Genomic DNA, 21,448 nt, shown 5'->3' with positions numbered 1-21,448 from the left:
AGTTATATATGATTTCCATTTAGTCTCATGAGATTTTAGTCCCTTGTAGATTGGTGCCCAGCAAAGCCCATTTTCTAATAGGTTGCACCAGTTTCTCAGAAAAACAGTTGATTTTTGTATATTTATCTTGGCCCTGACCTCCTTTTTAATATTTTCTTCTAACTGATTTTTTCAGTTGGTACTCTTGGATTTTCTAGGTGAAGAATTTTATCATTTTTTTTCTCCTCAATGTTATAATTTTATCTATTTTTCTTGTCTTATTTTGATGGCTAGAATCTTCAAGATAATAAGAAATTAAAGTGGTTAGAATTGGCATTCCTGACTTTAATGGAACTATTTCTAATGGTATGATGTTAATTTTTGAATTATGATGTTCCCTTCTGATTTCTGGTGGATACTCCTTATCAAGTTAGGAAATTACTTCAGAACAGTTTGGTAATAACAGTGCCATTATTAGTATTTTTTGCTTCTCCAGAAAACTTTTACCTATTTGCATCTTACCAATCAGAAGGCATTAGGAAAATGCTTGAGTAGTCCTAGATTTCACTTCTAAAATGCTCTATTCATTTGTTCCCCTCTCTGCTTTCTTTTTCATGAAAGTTCAAGTTAGAAAAAGTTGGAAAACAAATTTCCTGCCTCTCTTTCCTCCCAGCTAGATTTTTTTGTTTCCAAATAAGGATGACACATTTTTATTCACATCTTTTTGTTAAAGCTCTGGGGGAGGTCTCCTCCTGGCACTAACTTCTTTTTCTAACAGCCTCATTGAGGTGTAATTTATATGCTGTACAATTTACCCATTTACAGTATACAAAGCAATGGTTTTTACTCTATTCACAGAGTTGTGCTACCACCACCACAATCAGTTTTAGGACATTTTTATCACCCCCAAAAGAACCCTGTACCCTTTAGCCATCACCCATCAACCTCTCCATCCCTCTCTGCTCTAAAAAAAACCATGAATCTACTTTCTGTTTGTATATAATTGCCTATTCTGGACACTTCATATAAATGGAGTTATACAATATGTGGTCTTTTGTGACTGGCTTCTTTTACTAACATAATGCTTCCAAGGTTCATTCACATTGTAGCGTGTATCAGTAATTTATTTCTTTTCATGGCTGAATAACATTCCATTGTGTAGATGACCACATTTTGTTTATCCACTCATCAGTAATGAGCTCTTGGGTTGGTTCCATTTTCTGGCCGTTATGAATATACTGCTGTTGATATTTGTGTATAAGTTTGTGTGTGGACATGAGTTTTCATTTCTCTTGGGAATATATCTAGGATTGAAACTTCTGGGTCACATAGCAACTCTATGTTTAACATGTTGAGGAACTGCCAGACTTCCCTAAGCTGCTGCATCACTTTGCGTTCCCACCAGCAGTATATGAGGGTTCCAATTTCTCAACAACCTCACAGACACCTGTTCTCTATCTTTTTACTATAGCCATCCTAGTAGATCTGAAGTGATATCTCATTGTGGTTTTGACTTGTATTTCCCTGATGGCTAGCGATGTCAAGCCTCTTTTCATGTGCTTGATGGCCATTTTTATATCTTCTTCAGAGAAGTGTCGATAAGATCCTTTACCCACTTTTAAATTGGGTTATTTGTCCTTTTTATTATTCAGTCATATCACAAAAAATTTAAAAGAACAAATTACTAACTTCCTGAATCACCCAGAATCTGACTTCTTAACTCATTTCCAAACTTGCTTTTGAATCAGACCAGGCTTTTTTTCTTAGAATTGCTTGTTAGCACTCATGTGAAGAGGAGACAAACAAGTTTAAATACAGAAGTTTCCTCTGCTTTCAGCTGGCCCAGACTAGGGAAGACAAAGAAAGGCAATGTTCTATAGGCTCATTTGAAGAAATGGTACTTAAAAAGATGTCAGTTTTTAAATAAAACTGTGAAAGTCTTATAGTTTCAGCTCTGAGGGCCCCAGGCAGAGACGGGGACTACATGAATGGCATGGAGAGTCGATCTTTGACTCAATTAGGCTGAATCAATCTTGTCATTGAGTTCCCCAGGAAATTCAATTACAGGTCAAGTGTAGGAAGCCCAGTAATTGTGGCTTAAGCAGCAGAAATGACAGGTGATCGATCGCAGCCTGGGGATGAGTTTGACTTCAAAGCCCTTGAATCTCTAGTGGGAAGAAAATGCAGGAGAACTGGACTGAGGAAGAGACTTCCAGGTTTGAAGAACCAACCAATGAGAAGTTTGCCCTGACCAGGGGGACACTGGACAGACGGGGCACGGGAAATGGCATTGCCACCCACGCCTGACTACCCAGTTACTGACCTGGCTGTGGAGTCTCATGGGACAGAGGGACTTATGGGGTGAGGCCATCAGGCCAGATTAGGAGCCTCTGGCACCAGCATATCTGAGCACAGTTGCATGTAGCCAGAACTGCGCTACCCAAGCCAATGTCAGGGGGAGGGGTTGGAAGAACTGGGCTCCGGGTGGGGCAGGGGCGAGGTTGGGGTGGGATAAAAAGTCCTGCGGTGAGAATGGAGATAGCTCCTGAGGAAACGACCATCTCTCTGGGAATCCCTTCTGCCGGCCTAACCAAGTATGCTTCAGGTAAGTAACTGCTCTTTCTACAAATACTGCAAGAGAGGCTTTGTGTCAAGAGTCAAAATCCAGAAGCTATAAATAACTTTGATAAATTCTATGGCCTTAAAAATGAAAACAAAAACGAATACAAACAAGTGCCAAATTTTTGTCCTAAAAAAAAAATCGTAAACATGTTGCACTACAGGTTTTCAAGATGTTATCATTGGGGAAAGCTGGGGAAAGTACACGAGATGGCTTTGTATTATTTTTTTACTACTGTATTTGAATCTACATTTACCTCAGGATAAAAAGTGTAATGAAAAATTATGAACACAGCCAAAAGACATACAACAAGCTGCTGTAAATATTTGCAACTCATATCACAGACCAAGAGCTAATTCTAGTAATGTTCAAAATTGTTTTGAGAAGAAAAAGACCACAAATCCAGTTGAAAAAAAAAAAAAGCAAAGGACATGAAGCAATAGTTCACAAAAAAGGGACATAATAAGTCTTTAAAAACAGGAGAAGTCAAACTTCCACATAAGAGAAATTCAAACCGAAACTGTATTGAGACACCACTCCGCCTAACACATTGGCAACAATACCCGCATCCAAAAGGTGGACAACGCCCTCTCTTGGTGAGGCTTTAGGGAACCAGAATGGCATTTGCTCTTTGATCCAGCAATGTCACTTCTTGCATACATATATAAGGTATGTGCCTGAGGTACAGAACGATGCATAAAAATGAAATACGTAATCACAGGCTATTCATTGAGACACTATCATAAAAAGAACTGGAAACAAAGTGTCTAGTAAGGACAACTGGTTGAATAAATTATGGTCATAATAGGAAAGAAGGAAGAGCTCTATGTACTGATATAGAGTCCCTGGTTTATTGCTAAGTGAAAAAGCAATATTCAGTATAAAGTGTACACCATCTCTTAGGAAAGAAAGGGGGATCAGAACATGTATTTGTAACAAGGGCATCTCTAGGGAGTGGAGGGAGGGGAATGGTGGAGCAGGCAAGGGTGGAAGCAAGGCTCAGGGATGCCTTTTTCTATAGCTGTGGTTTCTAATTCTGTAAATATATTACTCATTCAAAAAAAATCCTCAAAACCCAAGAATGGTCTGGATGGATGGCAGACACACGCAGGAGCTCAGGGATCCGTGATTGGAATCAGAGCTTGGCCGTGTTAGGAAGGACACGACTTTAAGAATCATCTAGCTCTGTCGTTTTATTTTTTACACAGGTGAGGGAGACGAAGGTCCATTGTGAAAAACTGCCTAAGGACTCATGATGAGTAATGTGACAAGAAGCTGTGGAGGCCTAGATCACTCCATTTCTGAGGAAAGTAACTGTTCTGCGGTTAAGTCCTTTCACTGAAGAAGATGCAGCACAGACTGGGGGAGGAAAATGGGTCACTTTTTGTGATCATAGCCTTCCAGAAGCCCCGTATTCTCCAGGCACCTGTTCACCCCGAAGCTGCCTGGGTTACAGTTTCTGCATGAGCTTTAGCTCCAGCACCACTTAGGACTGGCAGGGCCAGAGGGCGGCTATTGTTGAAGGCTGTACACCCAGACAGGGCAACAGACATGAGATTGGTTCCTCCAGAGGGAAGAGTTCAACCACCCACAGAAGAAAGAGGTTAAGAACTCTCCTCAGGGAAGGAGAGAAAATAAGTGGACTTGCCAGGCAATGGGATGGATTGGGTTGGAGTGGATTACACGTTTTAAATAATGTAAACTACTTTTTAATGTAAATAGTTCTAAAACCCTTTGCTTAAAAAGCAGAGCCCAAGTATAGCATGGAGAAAACAAGTAGTGACTCGATAGCATCTTACTACGCTGATGGACAGTGATTGCAATGGGGTGTATGGGGGGGACTTGATAATATGGGTGAATGTTGTAACCACAATATTGCTCATGTGAAACCTTCATAGGATTGTATATCAATGATACCTTAATAAAAAAAAAAGCAGAGCCCACTGAACGTAATTTAACTTTCTCAATGACTCAGGGCCCTCATTTTACATAAATTACCCTGGATTGTAACACGGGGTGGTCCCAGGAGACTATTTTCTAGGCCTACTGTGCATATATTATTTTAGGACTTACTTTCAACACCATTGCAGAAATCCTCTTAGCTTCTCTTTGGAATGAATCACCTACTTCTCAAATTCACATCTTGCTCTTTCTTGGTTTAATTTCTTGTTTTGGTAGAGCAAATCCTCTACTTGCTACATGGGAAAGAGTATTTGGAGACAATTTTTTTAAATTAGTTTTATTGAAATATAATTTACCCATTATAAAATGCATCCATTTTAAGTGTATGTTTTGATGGGTTTTGATAAATTCGTACCCCTGTATAACCACAGCCACAATGAAGATATGAAACTTTTCATCTTGTCCAAAGCAATTTACAGATTCAATGCAATCCCTATCAAATGCCAACAGCATTCTTCAATGAACTAGAACAAATAGTTCTAAAATTTATATGGAACCACAAAAGACCTTGAATAGCCAAAGTAATCCTGAGAAAGAACAGAGCTGGGAGGATTACATCCCCTGACTTCAAGCTCTACTACAAAGCTACAGTAATCAAACCAATTTGGTATTCACACAAGAACAGACCCACACATAGATCAATGGAACAGAATAGAAAGCCCAGATATAAACCCACTGTTTTTCCCACTCTTCTGGTACCAAATGTTATGGTGTCTTGTTTTACAAATATGAACAACAATAGCAATATGTATACAGAAGTAAGAGTAGTAAAACTTCATTCGGGTTCCCAGATCCGATTCCAATGTGTGTACGTATGTGGGAGGGGGTCTTCCCACATATACTAAAACCAAGCAATTCTCAAATACCAGCATGGAGTCCAGGAACTCAATTCTGATGCTATCTGCCCAGAGACAACATCAGATTCTCCAGGAAAAGGGTTCCATCCTGCAAGACCGCCCTCCACCTCCCACTCCAGATGTCAGTTGCAAGTCCCAGGCAGTTCCCTGTGCTTCTGACCCACCAGCTACAGAGTGGAGGTTCCCACGACCTCCCCCTTAGGTTTGATTAATTTGCTAGAGTGGCTCACAGAACTCAGGAAAACACTTAATGTTTACCAGTTTAATAAAAGATACCATAAAGATAAAAGTTAACAGCTAGATGAAGAGATACACAGGGCAAGGTCCCAAGAAAAGGAGCTTCTATCCTCGTGGAGCTTGGGGCCTGGTTTGGTGGCACGTGGAGGCATTCTGGTTCCCCAAGCATAGAAGCTCTCTCCAGCCAATAAGAAGGATCCAGTGGGGCACAGCAGAGCAAGATAAACTCTTCTCCAGGGCTTTTGTGGGGGTTTCATTGCATAGTCATGAGTGACTAAATTATTGGCCATTGGCTGATTCAACCTCCAGCCAAGGTCCAAAAGTCTCTCATTAACGTGACAAAACACCCATTTCACCTTTAAGACTGCAGTGTTTTCAGAAACTGTGGATGAAGACCAGTTATTTCTGGGAAATATGTATTTGGTCCTATGAATGACCAAATATGTATTTCTTATGATTCATTATGTCATACCCATGCATATATGGTCAATTAATATATGATAAAGGAGCCATGAATATACAATAGGGAAAAGACAGCCTCTCAACAACTGGTGTTGGCAAAAATGGACAATTACATGTAAGAGCATTAAACTGGATTATTGTCTAACTCCATACACAAAAGTAAACTTGAAATGGAGTCATGAAACCATGAAACTTAGAAGAAAACATAGGCAAAAATCTCTTAAATATGAGGATGAGCAATTGTTTCCTGGACACATCTCATCAGGAAAGGGAAACAAAATAAAAAATGAACAAGTGGGACTACATCAAACTAAAAAAGCTTCTGTACAGCAAAGGACACCATCAGCAGAACAGAAAGGCATGCTAATAGTATGGGAGAATATATTTGTAAATGACTAATCTGATAAGGAGTTAACAGCCAAAGTATATAAAGAATTCATATGCCCCAACACCCACCCTCCAAAAAATAACCCTATTAAAAAATGGGTGGACAATCTGAACAGACACTTATCCAAAGAAGAAATACAAATAGCTAACAAGCACATAAAAAATACTTCACATCGCTAATCATCAGGGAAATGCAAACTAAAACCACAATGAAATATCACCTCACACTAGTTAGAATGACCACTATTCAAAGGATGAGAAGCAAATGCTGGCGAAGATGTGGAGAAATGGGAAGCCTCCTACACTGTTGATGGGAATGTAAATTGGTGCAACTGCTGTGGAAAGCAGTACGGAGGTTGCTCAAAAAACCAAAAATAGAAATACCATTTGACCCAGTAATTCCACTCCTAGGAATTTACCTGAAGAAAACAAAATCCCTGATTCAAAAAGATATATGCTTCCCTATGTTTATCACCACACTATTTGCAATCGCCAAGATACGGAAGTAACCTGAGTGTCCTTCAATAGATGAATAGATAAAGAAGAGGCGGTACATATACAAAATGGAATATTTGGTCATAAAAAGAAAAGAAATCCTGTCATTTGCAACAACATGGACGAATCTAGAGGGTATTATGCTCCGTGAAACTAGCCAGGAGGAGAAACACAAATACCATATGATTTCACTTATTTGTGGAATATAAAAACAAAGCACAACCAAAGGAATGAAACAGCAGTAGACTCATAGACACTGAGAAGTAACTAGTGGTTACCAAGGGGGAGGGGTTGAGGTGGGGGAGGGGGGAGGGGCATAAAGGGGCATAATAATTCGCAATCACAATACAAGTTGATCACAGGGACTGTTGACTGTATATTAATGATACTTTAATTTTTTTTAAAAAGGTAGAACTTTTCCATCATTTCAAAAAATCCCCCCATGTGTTCCATCCCAATCTTCATGCCCATCCCCAGCTATAGGCAACCTTTCTGGCTTTTGTTACTATAGACTAGTCTTTCTTAGAATTTTATGTAAATGAAATCAAACTGTATGTGTCTGGCTTCTTTTACTCAGCATGTTTTTGAGATTCATCCAAAACATCATACAGTTGTTTGTGTACCCATAGTTCATTTTTTTTAAACAGCTTAGTTGAAGTACAACTGACATGCAATAAGCTTCATATAATTAAAGTGTACCATTTGATACTTTGATATATATACATATACATGGAACTGTCATCCTCACAGCATAATTATTCTGAGATTCATCAATGTTGTTATATCTATCAATAGTTCATTACTTTTTATTGATGAGTTGTACTCAGTTGTATGGATATATCACTGTTTATTTATCCATTCATATATTGATATATATCAGATTGTTTCCAATTTTGGCAATTACAATTAAAACTGCAATGTACTTTTTTACTATGAACATTCTTTGTACAAATAAAGCTAGTCTTTGTATGGACGTATGTTTTCTCTTCTCTTGTGTAAATACCTAAGAATAAAATGGCTGGGTTTATGGCAGGTGTGTTTTTAACTTTTCAAGAAACTGCCAAACTGTTTTCCAAAGTGGTTGGACCATTTTATTTTCCTATAAACAGTGTATAAGAGTTCCAGTTTCTCCACACCCTCTTCAACACTTAATTTTGTCAGACTCTTAAATTTTAGCCATTCTAATGTGTGTAGCGGTACATCAGGGTGTTTTTAACTTGCATAACCCAGATAACAACAATGTTGAACATATTCTTCTTGTGTTTGTTGGCCATTCATATCTTCTTTTGTGAAGACTCTATTCAAATTATTTAGACTGTTTGTCTTATTGAGTTATAAGAGTTCTTTACATATTCTGATACATATCTTCTGTCAGATATTTATATCCAAAAGATTTTCTCCCTGTCTTTGGCTTGTCTTTTCATTTTCTTAATGGTGTCTTTTGAAGAGGACACATTTTTTATTTTGATAAGTACACTTTACCAGTTGTTTTTATGACTAATGCTTTTTGTTGTCCCATTTGAGAAAATTTTGTCTATCTGTGTAGTAAATGCACAGTCTAATATGACTTATGATAGGGACTTTTGGTAGAGGTAGTGATATTGGCTCTGCATGCAGAAGGACTGGAGACTAAAGTTATGAGCCTTATCTCCAGAAGGCCTGAAGATGTAAGGTCAGCCACGTGGGCAAAATGTGCTTGAGAACCAATAAAAACTCAGGGCACCAGAAGTTGGGTGAACTTCTCTGGTTGGCAGTGCTCTATGTGATTGTCATATGTCATGTTTGCAAGGAGCTAACACTGCACAGAGCTCTACAGGGTGAGAACGATGAAAGCTCCCCATTTGGATCCCTCTTGGACTCTGTTCTTTGCATCTCTTCCTTTGGCAGATTTTAAACTGTACCCTTTCCCTGAAATAAAATGTAACCATGAGTAGAGCTGCTTTTGAGTTCTGTGAGCCCTTATAGTGAATTACTGAAACTGAGGATGCTTTGGGGAATCCCCCAAATTTGCAGTTGGTGTCAGTCCTGTGTGGAGACCACTCCCTCTGCTATCCAGTTGACCTAAACTCTTGCAGTTGGTATCAGAAGTGGGATTCTCTAGAATGACCCTGACTCACTGAAACATGTGGTTTGGAGAGAAGAAGGTTGAAAGAGTAGGGGTTGAGGAACTTTTGATTCCTGGATGACTACCTAGTCACCCATGGCATTAAACTGCAGCTGCAATGTGATCACTTACTAGAGGTAAAAGTTACCAATGGAATTTAGAAATGATGGATCTAACTCCCAAGCAGTCGGCTCACGGGATGCATCACAAAATGCAAAGTAACAAGAAACCATCTCTTGATTATTGTTTTTTGTAATAGCTAAAATAAGAGTAAGGGGGTACATTGGAGTGGATCTTACTGGACCAAGCTTGAATTTCAGCTCGTCTGAATTATAGCTGTAGTCTCAGAGACAGTATCAATGGTAAAAATTATACTGAAACAACAGGTAACTAAGAAAGTTAAACTGATTTGTAAGATAATGGGGAAAGAGAAAGAGAACTAAAGGATTCATTCCAGCAAGGTGGAAATCTTTAAATGGTAATTAATAAATGGGATGACTAAAGCAGACCCTGGTCAGGTCAAAACAAAGGTCTCAATGCATCACTCTTGGACAATGGGCAGGCCAGTGGGAGCTCCTGCTGGCCCACCAACATTGAAGGACCCTAAACAAATCTGCTTTATTCACTGTTGTTTGGGGGAATTTAAAAAGTCAGAAGACAGATGACAATAAGAAATGTTACTTCATATTGTTTAAGATCAGGGTCCCATAATATAATCAAATAAAGACTTCTGAAAGGGCCTGAGTCTGTTGGTCCCACCCTGGCTGGGGACTAAAGGCCATATGAACATGAGTGGGTAAAATGGTCAGAGAAGACAGAAGAGATGATTTTGGGATTCCTCAACATTGAAGTCCCATACACTGTGGTTTCAAAACTTGGTCAGTCTTAATGGGAGATACAGTTAGATTGGGAGGATATGGGAATACAACTGTTGATGGGATTAAAGTGAAAATTTGAGTGAAATTTATAATGTTTGAACAGACTCTAGGTGAAGTGGTTTTGTCTCCTTTACCTGAATGTATTATAGGGATGGATGCTGTATCTGACTGGAGAACACTTGCCCTCTCTAACGTTATTGTAAAACAGAAGGCATGTAAATTTGCCCTTCTGCCAATATTAATTGGTCATGCTAAGTGGGAACCAATAAAATTGCCTAAGCCCACACAGGTTGTTAACTTGAAAAAGTATGGAATTGCCATACTGGTGGTCAAAAAGACAAAAAGATTACCATTTTAACTGTAATTTAATTTAATGCCCTGTTAGAAGCTAGAGTGCCGGTGTGAACAGATTATCTGCACAATGCCCTGGGTGCATGCAGACCTGGTTATGGCAAAAAGGCTACTCAACAATGAACATTAGGATTTTGGACCAGAAAACTTCCGTTTGAGAGACAATTACTGGCTTGCTATTGGACATTAATCAAAACTTCCCTTATGATGGAAAGATGTAAAATAACCTTAAACCTGAAATACCCATAATGCCTTGGGCAATGTTGGAGAACCACTCTAATGGGAAGGGCAGTGTTCAGAAGAGGTCCATGACAAAACGGAAATGGTTTATTCTGGAACATGTTACCAGGGGAATGCAAGTTGCTTCTCATGAGCAGGTAATCTTTTTATCCCTGGGATCAACTTTGGAACCACCTGAAGAGCTGCTAGATCCTATAGCCATGAGGGCCACTTGCATAGTGCCCTACAAACAGTTCTATTGACCAACAAAGAGTTTCTTGATTCAAGGACGGCATTTCCAAGATGAACAGACAGCATACTGTTTGGAAGACCACCACTCTGAGATTGGAGAAGGTAAAATTTCAGCTCAGTTAGCTGCATTGCATGCTGTTTGACCCTGTTTGAGTTTTTATCAACTCATGGGTGATGGATAACGGCCTGGCCATAGAGTCATGCAGAAGGGCCATGGAAAGCCAAACTATTAAATGGATGTTCACATAAGCACTGGCTCCATGGAAATCACTATGAGAATTTAAGGGTGCATTAAAATAGGACACATGAATGCCCGCCAGAACAATTCCCTTCCAGAATTGGAAAGTGATGAAAATCTGCAAGTGCCTATCCTGTGTGCCCGTGGGAGGTGGTCACCTGGGTCCATAAAATGAATGGACATGCGTGCACTGCAGCAAAGCAGAGACGTGCTCGGTTTAGGCATATTCCTCTTGCACCCTCTGAGTCACAAGATGCCCACAAGAACTGTTCTATCTGCCAACAAGAGAGACAGGGACTGCAGATGGCTCCAAATGGGTCCTGAAAGGAATAGACACTCTGGGCGGGGCTTTGCATACTTAGTGATAGATGCAAATACTCAAAATATTACAAAAGGATTGGAACAGAAAGTATTGCACCAATTTGTAGTGAAGAGTCACATTTCTTCACACCGAGGAAGACATTTTCACCTTCAGATGAAATGGTTTTGATAGGAATTGGAACAAACAATGGAAACTTCTGATGCCTAAAACAGAGAGAGACAAAGGCGTGAAGAGCGGGCTCACACATCTTCACTGATGTGTGTTCACATTCAGTGTGAGGGGGGCCGAGGGAGGGTCACTGCAAGATAGAAAAATTCCTCCACTTTTCGGGGGGATCTGGGGAAGACGGGGCAGGGAGGATGCTGAGATCATTATACAGTTCTTCCCCACATCACCTTACTTTACTTTCTTTTTTCCTACCTGATGCAGTGGTCCCAGGACCAGGGCTGCAACGGTGAGTGGCAGAAGCAGGGGTGATTCCAAAGTAAGACAGTGTAACCACACCTTTACACTTTCATGTCAGAATTCGTAAGGGTCTGATGGGTGGGCTCTCTTCACCTCATCTGGCAAAATTGGAGTTACCAGTGAATACAGCCATATTGCCTTCTGGTCGAGGCAGCCCACTGGTTCTGTACCTGTGTAACCCTACTTCATAGGAATGGGAGTGGGCTAAAGGGGAGACATTTCCTAGGATAGTATTGCTTAGGGCTTTTCTGGATCAGCACAGTGGCCAGATCTAACATACCTTCCAAAGGCGGAAAAATTTGAATATAAGTGGAGAGAAGCAGAAAGGTGGCTGAGCGTGTAGAAATGAGTAAATGGACTATGCAGTGAGAAAAAGTCTGTATTATATTAATGCCCCAAGAGAGGCTCAGAGCAATAGGTTACATTGTCTCTTAGCTCAATCACGTAGGATTCCTGAAGGAGTGAAGCGTATGTTTCCAAGACCAGTCATACTTTTGGAACCCGACAGTGGCATTGCCGTGTGAGACACTGTGGTTATACAACGTGATGATGAGCTGGACTAATTGATAATGACTCATTAGGACTTCAGTAATGTGCCAGTATCTTTTGACTCTTATTTCTCAGGGTATATCTACTACTGTGCTGTGTTGTGGTGTAACACTGACCTCATTGATAAGGTTCAACTGCCTTATGTAAACAGGTCTTATAATACTGAAACTGAGACTCAAAGGTTTTGGGAAAATGGCTTGGGGAATAAGTGGATTTGACTAACCATCAGCTAACTTCTATGCTCCCATGCTAGAAGAAGCCTAGCCACATGGAGACACCTCATAGAGAAGGACAAAGATCCTCAACTGCCAGCCCAGCCGACCTTCCAGATACCAGCAGCACCAGCAGCCAGCCACACCAGCGAGCCATCCAGGGTGCCCCACCAGCATCAGGTGAAGCAGAAGAAATGTCCACATGACCCCATCCAGTCCACAGAATCATGAAATTCCAAATGTACTAAACAAACAAGCCACTAAATGTTGAGGTATTTATTACCTAGCAGTCACTGGACAGAACACTGGGTATTTCCAGTTTCTGAGGTTTTAGGATTCTGCTTCTTTGATTCCCTCCCTGCTTCTTCTTGTCCTTGTGGGTTCCTGCCTTTCGTGTTCCTTTATTGTAATTTTGGTGGGGTTTTGGGAGGGAGTGGAGATAAATAGATGTTTAATTGGCAGTTAATTCCAAGTTTCTGCTGCCTTCTTCCCATATGCACAGAATTTTCCTTCTACATCTTTTTTTACTCAACTCCTCTGCTCAGAGGGTCCTCACAGCCTCTGTATACCCCAGAGTTGGGAGGCTTGGGGTCAATATCCTGCCACTCCCCAGTGCTTTTTGAGGAGCACACCATTTGTCCCCCACGCATCCCCAGTGAATGCTGCCATCCACTAACCAGTGAGCATGCCCTCTTTGTCATCAACAATACATCTCATTCTGGTGACCTCAGAGTCTGCATGATCGATCCACCCATCACTCTGGCCTCTTAGTTTCCTGACCTCCTTGTGTCACATGGAAGACACCTCCTTCAGCCGCCCCCTCACAGAACCAAACTCCAGCTGTGTCATCTCCCTGGACTGCCCCACCTCGGAAGTAAGCAGTCATCTGGGTTGGCCTGGCTCACCCTCAGCCCCATGGGACACAGGCCTTGCCAGTCTACCATGCTAGCTGAGATGGTGACTGTGGACACCTTATTAAAGTCAGGCCAATCAGAGTCAAGAGACTCAATTCTCAAACTTCTGTTGAAGTCAGTAGGTGTTGGGGTCTTAGCCTGTTGAACTTAAGCCTGGAAGTATGGGGGCCAGAACAGCTGCAGGCACTCTGCCGCTATGCAAGGAGGGCTTTGGTACAATAAAGCCAATCACGGAGGACAGCAAAGCCTAATGGAAACACAGTTGTCTACCCCTGAATCCAGCCAGATTCAGGACTCAAGTTTTCAGTTACAAGAACCCACTGAGGCTTTCTGCTTTATCCTGTTTGGTCTCATGGCTGTCCCTGAATCTAGCAGGAGAATTATATTTAAAAGTGGCACAAAGAAACATTTTTCTAAAAAAATAAAATAAAATCTTGAGACATTAGCCTACAGCTCCCCCTGGTGGAAAACAGTTTTTCAGAGTCTTGATAACTGGTTAATTTCAATCCACCATGTGTCCCAATAGTATATACATTTAGGTTAACTCAGAACATCTTTCCTACTTCAAAAAATGAATAATTTCTGCTCTTTATAATCCTTATCACAGCCCTTTCCCATAATACTTTTCAGATCAGAACTACAGTCATAAACAAAACATGTCCCCAAATCATGCAGTGACTTCAGAATGCTAAACCATTAGGAATCAATTTTTATAATTACCAAAAGAGAAAAAAATAAGAAGGAAGACAGGAGGAGAAAAACAGAAAAAGTAATGTGGTAGAATTTTTGAATCTTGTCAAGTATAATAACTTCATTGGCTTCTGGTTTCAAGGACTGTCCAACACCTCTCTTTTCTTTCCATATCCTGTGGAAAAGCTCAAAAAGAGAAATACAACAAGTACAACAAGAAAATAAAAAAGATCTGTTCCATCAGCCAAAGAACTGGGGACAAATGCCGTCAAGAGAACTGAATATTTGAGAGATTTGAGGAAATGTCAAATAGCCCTGAACTGAGCACTCCCCACAAAGGAGAGCTCCCGAAGAAGGTGGAAACGTCTCCCCACAGGGCACAGCAAACTCCCGGCTCTGAGCCACAGCCCCAGCTAGGGCCTATGGGCCCAGGCAAGAGGATTTTTGAGCTGTGCTGGTGCCCAGTGGCCCATCCCGCTGTCCCTCCTCCCTCACTTAGCCTGCAGTGGTATAGAAGTGGGTGGGGAAGCCAGAGAGGCAATGGGCACAGCACCCCAGCAAATTCTAGCCGCTGCCCCAATCCCGCCACTTCTGCGGTAGCTGCATGGCTGCACACAGGCAATGCTACGGTGCACCCGAGGCCAGAGGGGGAGGCTGGGGTGAGAGCAGCCCTGCCCCACCCTGGCTCCTGTGAGTGGGACAGAGTAGGTGTGAAGTGGGTGGTAGACCAAATGGGTTAGGGGGTCAAAAGGTACAAACTTTCAGTTATAAAATAAGTTAAGGCCTAATGCTGTAATGTACAGTGTGGCGGCTTTAGTTAACACCCCGTATTGTACATCTGAAAGTAATGAAGAGAGTAGATCTTAAAAATTCTCACCTCAAGAAAAAAATTTGTAACTGTGGTGATGAATATCAACTAAACTGACAATCATTTCACAGTGTGTACATATACCACATCACTATGTTATACACCAAAAACAAATGCAATGTCATCTGTCCATTATATCTCAGTTAAAAACAACAGGAAGACAAACCAAACTAATCTATAGTGAAACAAGTGGTTGCCCGGGGCCGGAGGCTGGGGGAGGACTGACTGCCAATAGCTGCCGAGGGACCATTTCGAGCTAAGAGGAACCTTTTATTTTATTCTATTTTTAAATTTTTTATTAAGGTATGATTGATATACACTCTTATGAAGGTTTCACATGAAAAAACAAAAACAATGTGGCTACTACATTTACCCATATTTTCAAGTCTCCACCCATACCCCAATGCAGTCACTGTCCATCAGTGCAGCAAGTTGCCAGAGATCCACTATGTCCCTTCTCTGTGATACACTGTTCTCCCTGTGATCCCCCACACCATGTGTACTAAACATAATACCCCTCAGCCCCCTTCTCCCTCCCTCCCACCTGCCCTCCCACACCCCTCCCCTTTGGTAACCACCAGTTCATTCTTGGAGTCTCTGAGTTTGCTGCCATTTTGTTCCTTCAGTTTTGCTTCATTGTTATACTCCACAAATGAGCGAACTCATTTCGCATTTGTCTTTCTCTGCCTGGCTTATTTCACTGAGCATAATATCCTCCAGCTCCATCCATGTTGTTGCAAATGGTAAGATTTGTTTCTTTCTTATGGCTGAATAGTATTCCATTGTATATATGTACCACATCTTCTTTATCCATTCATCTACAGATGGACACTTAGGTTGCTTCCATATCTTGGCTATTGTAAAAAGTGCTGCAATAAACATAGGGGTACATATGTCTTTTTAAATCTGAGAAGTTGTATTCTTTGGGTATATTCCAAGGAGTGGGATTCTGGGTCAAATGGTATTTCTATTTTTAGTTTTTTGAGGAACCTCCATATTGCTTTCCACAATGGCTGAACTAACTTACATTCCCACCAGCAGTGTAGGAGGGTTCCCCTTTCTCCGCATCCTCGCCAGCATTTGTTCTTAGTCTTTTCAATGCTGGCCATCCTTACTGGTGTGAGGTGATATCTCACTGTGGTTTTAATTTGCATTTCCCTGATGATTAGTGATGTGGAGCATCTTTTCATGTGTCTGTTGGTCATCTGAATTTCTTCTTTGGAGAACTGTCTCTTCATATCTTCTGCCCATTTTTTAATCGGGTTATTTGCTTTTTGGGTGTTGAGGCTTGTAAGTTCTTTATATATTTTGGGTGTTAACCCCTTGTCGGATATGTCATTTACAAATATATCCTCCCATACTGTAGGATGCCTTTTTGTATTGTTGATGATGTCCTTTGCTGTACAAAAACTTTTTAGTTTGATGTAGTCCCATGAGTTCATTTTTGCTTTTGTTTCCCTTTCTCGAGGAGATGGGTTCAGGAAGAAGTTGCTCATGCTTAATTCAGGAGATGTTTGCCTATGTTGTCTTCTAAGAGTTTTATGGTTTCATGACTTACATTCAAGTCTTTAATCCATTTCAAGTTTACTTTTGTGTATGGGGTTAAACAATAATCCAGTTTCATTCTCTTGCATGTCGCTGTCCAGTTTTACCAACACCAGCTGTTGAAGAGGCTGTCATTTCCCCATTGTATGTCCATGGCTCCTTTATCATATATTAATTGACCATATATGGTTGGGTTTATATCAGGGCTCTCTAGTCTGTTCACCTTTTATATTTTGATTGGAGTGGTGGCTACAAGGGTGTATATATGTCATAAATCCATCAGACTTTACATTTAATATGGGTGTGTTTATTATTTCTGAATTATACCTCATAATTCTGGTTTAAAAAGAAAAAGCACAAAGTTCTCCCCCTACCTCCCACCTCTCCCCTGTTTATCTAGACTCCAGTCTCTCTCTGGGGTGTCCCCTTAGAGCTGGCTAGTTTGGGCTTCCTCACAGCATGGTGGCCTCAGGGCAATCAGACAGCTTGCAAGGTATCTTTTATGACCTAGCCTGAGAAGGCACATGGTATCACTTCTGCCATAATCACAAGCCCACCTAGATTCAAAGGAACATGGATATTACTTCTTAGTGGGAGGAGCATCAAAGTCACATTGTGTGACCTGAGAGACAGAGTTGTGGCCATCTTTAAAAAATCTGGCCACAATTCACATTCTTCCCACATGAAAATATACCCCTTCTCTCCCTCAAGTCCCCCAATTTTTATCTCACTGTGACATCAACTCAAGGTCTAGGATTTTATCATCCAAATCAGGTCCAGATGCAGATGAGGCTCATAGGGGCCAGTCACCCATTTTCTGCAGCTCTCAGGGTACCTGTCCTGAATTAAAAATGAGGTCACCCCAGCCCTCTGAGGTGGGCAAGGGCTCCCTTGGAGGCTAGCTTCGTAACATTCTCCAGCACTCCCAGAACACCTTCTCCATGTATTACGCTATAGAAAACCTGTAAGAATAAGAAAGACCCAGAGTCTGCCAATGCACGTTTGTGAATTAGCTTTTTTCTCTGCAGCTGCCACCAAGAGAACTGGTTCCACTATTTGGACATCATCCCCAATTGTGAGAACCTCCTACAGGTCCTTAACTTTAGGACGTTCAACTTTCTAACCTCACAGCTATATTACATGTTGAATTCAGATTTTTAAATATCAACTGCTAAATAAACATTTGGAGGGATCACAGTGGCCCTACCAGCCAACCTTGTTTTCCATTTTGGCTACATCCTCATTTTTACCCTTTTTGGAATATTATCTTATATCTAATGGGAATGCTGAGAGCATAATTTTCATCAATGTCATACAGTTGAGAAAAAGATGAAAATCTTTACCTGCAAGAGGATATTCATTGGATTTTAGCTGGAGGAACTGGTGGACTGTGCATTCAGTTGTTAACGAAAGGGACAGAATACACAAGATTCTACAAACGTGTCATTGGAGATGGAGTCTAAAATGTAATGTATTGTGGGGGGACTTAATATCAAATGTATTTGGTAATATACTTATGCTCTTTGGGAAAGGAACCCTTCTTACAGCCTCCAAGTCCAGCTTTCTCACATTAGACCCAAGTCCGAATTTTCAGGTGTGCCGTTGAGCATATATAAAAGCAAAGAAAGGCCTACATATTAGTTTCCTATGTCTGCTGCAACAAGATATCACAAGTGTGGGGCTTAACACATTTGTTCTCTTACAGTTCTGGAGGTCAGACGTCCAAAAGCAGTTTTCATTGGGCCAAAATTGAGGTTTTGGCAGGACTGTGCTCTCCTTGCAGACTCTGGAGAATCCATTTTTCTGGACTTTTCCAGCTACTAGAGCTGCATTCCTTGTATTCCCTGGCTCATGGCCCCTCCCTCCATCTTCAAAGTCAACAGCATCCAATCTTGCTTCAGTCCTCACCTTGCCTTTTTCCATAATCAAACCTCCCTCACCTCCCTCTCCTAAACACACTTGTATCAGCACTTAGGGACCGCCAGATAATCCAGAATAATTTCCTCATTTCAAGGTCCTTTATTTACATTCAAACATGGGAACGTTAAGGAGATGAGGTAAGTCTATATTCATGAACATGGGAACATGAGGTAGATCTCTGAGAACATGGGAAAACACCCAATGTATATTATAAAGAGAAAAATAGAAATTAAAAAGCAACCACAAGTTGGAAGATAGAGCAGAAGACCCTAAAGAGCAATTAAAAGACCAAGTACCTTCTAATAAACATAACAAGAAACACATTAAACCTATCTAAAGAACAGTTTAAAACACTACGGGACACAAGAATACACTTGAACAGATCAGCAGGTATGCCATATTCTTGCATAGAGAGATTCAACATAATAAAATATGAATTTTCCATAAATTAATTTTAAAACCAATATAATAACAATGAAAAGTGCTAATGCTTTGAGAGAAAAAAACCTACACCAATTGTTTGTGAAGGCTATATAAAAAATTAATCCATAAGAATAGCCAGGAAAGTTCTAGAAAAGAGCAACGAGATGGGGGTAGAACAGATTTTTAAATATTTCTTAATATTTTACTAATTAAAACAGTATGGGACTGGTTCATACTAGACAGAGTGACCAATGGAAGAGATGAGAAAGCCCAGAAATAGATGGAGATACATTCAAGAATGTTCTTTCTGATAAAGATGGGGGAGAGCTGCATTATTCAGTGGATAGTAAGTAATAGGACAATGCAAGTCAGCCAGAAGAAAATTAAGTTGGATCTATAACTGGCGACTCACATCAGGATAAATTCCAATTGGGTCAAAGATTTAAACATCCAAAGTGAAACTATAAGTCCTTGAAGAAAACACTGAAGAATTTGTTTATAATCTTGGCATGGTGAAGGCTTTTAAAATAATAACTTAAAATCCAAAACACATTAAAAAAAATTTTTTTAAGACACATTAAAAATATCCTTAGGAAAAACACACCCATGTTACAAGCAACCAATAAACACATAAACTAGGAAAAAATATTTTTTTCCAAATCACATCACAAATGTGTAATTCTCCTAACACTTTAAAAGCTCTAAAATATTGTAAGAAAAATACCGATAACCCAATATATAAATGAGCAAAGGAAATATATGCTGACAATTCTCAAAGAATGACATACAAATGGCTTATAAAATATGAATATATTCAGCCCCACTCATAAGAGAAATACAACTTAAACTATACCAAGATATGTTTTTATGCCTTTTTTTTTTCAAATATCAGATTGAAATTTTAAAAAACCCATTCTGTATGTAGACTATGGGCAAAGAGATACTCTCATCATTGCTGGTGGGAGTATTCATTAGTATGATCCCTAAGCAGACAATTGGCAACATCTAATCAATTTACAGTGTGTGCACCCTTTGACCTGACAATTTACTCTACAGGTGTTCATGCAGAATGAGGTCTTTACAGGGTTATTTATTGGAGCAGTGCTAGTAATAGCAAAAAATGAACTGGTCAATCAGGTCACATACTTCTATTCAATGGAATACTGTGCAGCCATAACTAGCTCTTTATGAGCAAGAAATGGAAAGACTTCCAAGATCTATTGTTAAAAGAAAATAGCAAGGTACAGAACAGCATTAGCTTATATGTTTAAAAAAAGGGAACTATAAGAAAATATATTCTTATTTGTTTGGGTACTCAGAAGGATCTCTAGAAGACACATAAGAATCTAGCAGTGGTTGCCTCTTCGACAGAGTTGCAATAGCAGATAATGAGGTGAGAGGGAGACTTTTCACTGTATTCTTACAATTTATTTTATTTTTAAATCTTATAAACGTATTACCTTTTTATGAAACAATATGAAATAAAATATTTTTGAGGAGGGAAGCACTTGTAAAGCATTACATAACATGATTTATTTAATATATGCATTTTGAAAAGCCATTAACAATGGTAATCATTCCAGGGCTTTTATTTTTTTACTTACACTTTTTGTGTATTTTAATTTGTTCAAGCTACAACATGGGTGAAGTTTGAGGGCATTATGCTAAGTGAAATAAGCAAGACATAAAAGGACAGATACTATGTAAATCCTCTTATATGAGGTCCCTAGTATAGTCAAATTCAAAGAGACAGAGAATAGAATGGTGGTTGTCAGCGGCTGGGGGAGGGAGAAATGGGGAGTTATTGTTTACTAGGTATAGAGTTTCAGTTTGGGATGACGATAAAATTTTAGAGATGTTTGGTGGTAATAGTCGCACAACAATGTGAACACATTTAATGCCATTGGATTGTACACTTAAAAGTGGCTAAAATGGTAAATTTTATATTATGCATATTTTTCCACAATAAAACAAAGATTAAAAATTCTGCCTCATCCCTATTTGCATTACCTGTCATTTCAGGGACTCTAGAAGAAAATCAGAAGATTATGCACGAAGTCAAATCCGTCTCTGGGCCTCAGTCTCATGTGTGAAATGGAAGGGTTAAGTGGAGAATCCATGATTCCAAGTACAGATGTTGTGTCAGGAGAGATTTGGGGAAAATAACCCTTCTGGAAAGTAAGATGCCCAGGACTATATAATCAAACATTCACACCTACTAAATTTTGAGACGGTATATTGTTTTATTTTGCATTTCCTTGATTATTAGTGAGGTTGGACATTTTTCCTTAGGCTTTTCTTCAGGCTTACCTGTTCATATCCTTTGCCCATATTTCTACTGGGTTATTTTTTCCTATCATATTTTAAATACTAATCTTTTGTTAATGTTTGGAAAATGTCTTCTTATATTTGGCTTATATTTTCTTTTTGTGATATGCTTTTTTGACCAGAAATTTTACTTTTAATGTTTTCAAATGTATCAGTCTTTTCCTTTATGGT

This window comes from Manis pentadactyla, chromosome 4 (assembly GCF_030020395.1).
Source record: "Manis pentadactyla isolate mManPen7 chromosome 4, mManPen7.hap1, whole genome shotgun sequence".
Lineage (NCBI taxonomy): Eukaryota > Metazoa > Chordata > Mammalia > Pholidota > Manidae > Manis > Manis pentadactyla.
The sequence above is the reverse complement of the archived record's forward strand: the minus strand, read 5'-3'. Positions refer to the sequence as shown.